The sequence below is a fragment of the Microtus ochrogaster genome, unplaced genomic scaffold (genome assembly GCF_000317375.1).
Source record: "Microtus ochrogaster isolate Prairie Vole_2 unplaced genomic scaffold, MicOch1.0 UNK9, whole genome shotgun sequence".
NCBI lineage: Eukaryota > Metazoa > Chordata > Mammalia > Rodentia > Cricetidae > Microtus > Microtus ochrogaster.
In genome coordinates this window covers 6206268-6211021 of record NW_004949107.1, presented here as the reverse complement: position 1 = coordinate 6211021, position 4754 = coordinate 6206268, and positions in this window count along the sequence as shown.

Genomic DNA, 4754 nt, shown 5'->3' with positions numbered 1-4754 from the left:
TATACTGACATGGCAATATCTCACCACTGGCCAGCTCGTCAAATGACCATACCAACTGTAAAAGACAAGGAATTGGGGGAGGGGCCTATGGCTTGAAATTATACTGAGCATCAAATCCCTGTGCTATGCCCTGAGGCTGGGGGAACAAGGGAAACAGGAGGGAGGGAGTAGAGGATTGGGGACACTTGTCAACAGCTTTGGGGACCATAGTAGCATTTTCTTAGCCACCCTATAAAATAAAGCACACAAAAATGCTCCAAGAGCCAGGTGGTGGTGGTGCACGCCTTTAATTCCAGCACTCGGGAGGCAGAGGTAGGTAGATCTCTGTGAGTTCGAAGCCACCTGGTGAGTTCCAGGACAGGCTCTGAAGCTACAGAGAAACCCTGTCTTGAAAAACCAAAACCAAAAAATCAAAAAACAAAAAAACCCCAAACCAAAAAAACCAAACAAACCACACACACACACAAAACAAACATCCGTCTCCCCCCTCCCCCCCCAAAAAAATCAAAAACTGACCAAGATACAAGCTGAGCTTAAGCTCAATAAATTATTACCGGGCAAATATTCCAACAACTCTGCCCAAAGCAGGAAGCACGACCCACAGCAGGTCTGGGAATGTCAATTGTTAGATGCAGCATTCCCGATTGCTAGACTTGGGATCAACCTGACTTCTGCAAAGTAAAGTTTTAATTCATTTTCAGAGAAAGATTACTGCCTTTTTTTCATTTCATTTTGTTTTGTACGCTCTTGAGCCAAGGTCTTACTGTGTAATCCGGACAGGCCGAGGGCTCACTTGGTCCTCCTTCCTCAGCCTCTTCGGTTATAGGCGAGAGAGTCAGTCACCAGTGGTTTACAGAGCTCTCTGTAAAAGTGTGTGCACGTGTGTGCATGCATGCGCGCACGTGCAGATGCAGAAGCACACAGGTGTACTGCTGGACCACTCTTGACTCTTTGCTTCGTTCTCCCGCTGAAGCTGGGTGCCAGCAAACTGCAGGGCTTCCCCCTCTACCCACCCCTCACAGTGCTGGGGTGACAGACATACGTGGCCAGGCCTGCCTTTTCATGTGGGTTCTTAGGATTTGAACCTGAGTTCTCATGGTTACCCACTGACTTACGTCCCAGGTCCCAGAGCTCCGTGTTTACACAGGAGGAAGTGAACCTGCCATGTGCCAGTGAACATGGGAAGGGAGGCCATCTGTCGCCCATCTCCTGAAAGGAATGAAGAAATGAGAGAGGTTCTGGGTCATGGGCCAGCCTCCTTATGGCTTTGGCGCCAAGGGAATGAGACTGCCCCGGAAGACTGTGGTATTTGCTATATGGCAGCTGCTTCTGGAGACTCCCAGCTCTGGGCAGATGCCCTGTGGCCCCTGCCAAAGGATGTGTGTGCCTCGAGTAGCACATGACGTTTGTAGCAGGGAAGGCAGAATCCTAGAAAGACTCCCGCCCCGGGGCTGGCCACCAGCCTTGCTGATGCTCACCCTGTCTGGGGCTGCCTCAGGTACCCTCGGTGAGCCTTGCCAACCCAGATTTCTAGGCTCAGGTCAGACTCCAGAATGCATGTATTTCTTTCCTTTCCACCCTGTGGCCTTTGGACCCACGCTGCCACTGACCTAGTTCTGGGTAGAAAAATGGAAAAGATCCCTAGTCAAAGAGAGGGGATGAAGCAAATGCTGAGTTGCTTAGGAGATCAGACACAGCCCTCCCGAGGAAGGGGTGAGAAACGTGGGCCTGGTCTCTTCCCAGCATTTGGAAAAAAAATTCCAAAATCCCAGAGGCTGAGTGCAAAGTGTTCTGTCATCCAGAGAGGAATGAGTCACGCAGAACCCGTGAATAGTCTAGTCTTCCAAACGCTGCAGTTCTATTTACACTTAGTGTTATTTCACATGTGCACCCCGTCTCTTTCCCTCACCTTCGTCCTCCTTCCCATACCAAAAACACCAGCTGAAAAACCCACTCCTTCTTTCCCTGCCCAGCTTGCTGGGGCAGGAAGAGGGGCAGCAGATAGCCAGGCCCCCCGTGCTCTGAGTCAGTCCTCCTTGGCAGCCTGCTGACGACTGGGTCTTATGGGCTTGCATGCATCCAGGGAGGCCTGAAGCCTGAAACCATTTGCAGAGGTGCATATTAGGTCTGCAGAATGGAAGGCCTCTAGGCAAGTCTCTGGGCTTTGGCTGGGGTGATGCAGTTTCAAAGTGGCAATGGGCTGGCAAAGAAGCGAAGGCAGTCACTAAAAAGCACCCTGCAGGAGCCACAGCACACTTCTGGGGCCCAGATGGGGAAACTCAAAATGACCAGCAGTCTGGGGCCATGTGTGTTGACCTTTCTCCGTCGCTGCACTGCACAGAAAGGTTTTGTGACTGTTGTACTTGTCTGCTTTTAAGGCTGGGCAGACAAGATCGATTTTCTTTCTTTTGGCAGGCAGAAGGGTTTTTTTGGAAGCTACCCAATAGGCAACCATAGCTGCCGAAGGAACATGGCGAGCATGAGTTGGAGGTAGTTATTATCCGGGGCTCACAAAGAGGGAAACTACGTGGGTTGGCTTTTGCACCGAGCCACAAATGATCAGTCCCGAGGATTCCCAGATGAGTGTGGCTGCGGAGCCAGATGCACCTGATACGGCTTTAAAGTCGTCCTGTCAGAGGGCCAGGTGGCTCACAGGAACCGGAAACCTGGCAGCAGCTCTCGAGCACAGGCAGGTGAGGAGCCAAAGTCCTGGCAGAACATTCACTTACCGGCTTGTCCCGGGGATTCGTGCAGGAGGACCGTCTCGGATTTCCTGCCATTCATGTTGGCCCCTCTGAGGCAGACAGGCCCAGACAGGGCGAAAGGAACATTTTATTTCACTCAATCCCTTTGTTGGTGACCATCTTCCACCTGGGTAGGTTAGACAGCTTGGCCTTTTCCTTCCTTGGTGGTGGTGGTGCCGAGAGGCAAACCACCCGCTAAGCAAGCACTGCATTCATCCAGGCACAGTCCTCCCTCCCAAGGCAGCTCTGTGCCCGTGTCAATTCCTCAAGATGTTGAGCCGCTAGAGAAAGTGACAGACGGTGGGAGAAAGGGTAGGGTGCGGAATGTTGCTGCTCAGAGACAGGGAGGACAGGGTAGGGGTGCTGCTGAACTCTCTCCCTTAAGGAAGATGGGGAACAGATCCAACTGTTGGCTGGCTCGGAAATATCCTGGGTAGCTGTCACCAGGCACGGACATCTAAGCTGGGCAGGCTTACATCTAGAAAAGAAGCTGCCAGCACCCATTTGGAAAGCGAAGGCTGCTCACCGCATTTGCCTGGTCTGATGACCAAGGTTGAGCCACGTGGCTCCCTATGCAATGGAAAAACACCAACAAAGGGCCAGCAGGAAGATAGCATCCCTGTCCTCAAGCCCCGGAAGTCACACGGCTCCCCGGGCGCTACTGTGAGGCCTGAACTAGATGCCGGCTTTAGACAGCTGCTGGGTGCTGGGCCAGAGCTCAGTGATTGATACAAGAAGGAACTTAGAACAAAGAGATAAGATACAAATTTCATATTCTGATGAAAATAAGAAGGGAATACGAAATAACCCAAGCCAGAAGAGATGGAGCGGCTCTGTACTGGAAGAGAGCTAAGAGCAGCGACACCCGGCTGGGAGATGGACGCAGGAGGATTAGAGGCTCAAGCCCCTTCCTGGCTACTGGAGGAGTTCAAGGCTAACCTGAGCTACAAGTGAACCTGTCTCCTACAAGAAACAAAATGAAGGTGGAGGAGGCTGTGCTGGGGAGGTAGAGCGCCTGCCAATAAGAGGCCTTGGGGGCGGGACATAGAGGGGTCATGGGGCCAGGTGGATTTCTAAAGCTCATTGGCTAAGGGATAAGTTCCAGGTTCAGTGAGAGAACTTATCTGAAAAAAAGGTGGAGAGAAATTGACCCCTCTTTTAAAATTCTGGTCCTACACATACATACACACACACACATACACACACACACACACACACACACACACACACACACACACCATGAAAAAAAGAAAAGAAAAAGGCTAGAAATAGCCACAAAATAGTCTGTTGACTGAAAGAGGAAGAGGACAAACACCATTTATTTATTTATTTATTTATTTATTTTTGACAAACACCTTTTGTTCTCAATATTTTTTTTTTTTTTTGGTTTTTCTCGAGACAGGGTTTCTCTGTAGCTTCGGAGCCTGTCCTAGAGCTCCTGTAGACCAGGCTGGTCTTGAACTCACAGAGATCTGCCTGCCTCTGCCTCCCAAGTGCTGAGATTAAAGGCGTGCACCACCACCATCCGGCTCTCAATACTTTATTTTCCTAAAAGTTATTGTAGGTTCTGTGTAGCTACGCATAGCTATTTTCAAATTCAATTTTTTTTAAATCGTATGTGTATGGGTGTTTTGCTGGCATGTAAGACACCACATGCACGCATTGCCCAAGGGATCCAGAAGAGGGCATCAGATCCCCTGGAACTGGAGTTACAGCCCAGGGAGAGCCACCATGAGAGTACTGGGACTTAAACCTGGATCCTCTGGAGAGCAGCTAGCATTCTCTACTGCTGGGCAATCACTCCAGCCCCAAAGTCCCTTACAATTCTGTTTTTGTTTCATTTCTCTTAGACAAAGTCTCACTATGGAGCCCTGTCTGGCCTGGAACTCTGCATTTAGAAAACCAGGAGAAGGGCGGTGGTGGCGCATGCCTTTACTCCCAGCTCTTGGGAGGCAGAGGCAGGCGGATCTCTGTGAGTTTGAGGCCAGCCTGGTCTACAAGAGCTAGTTC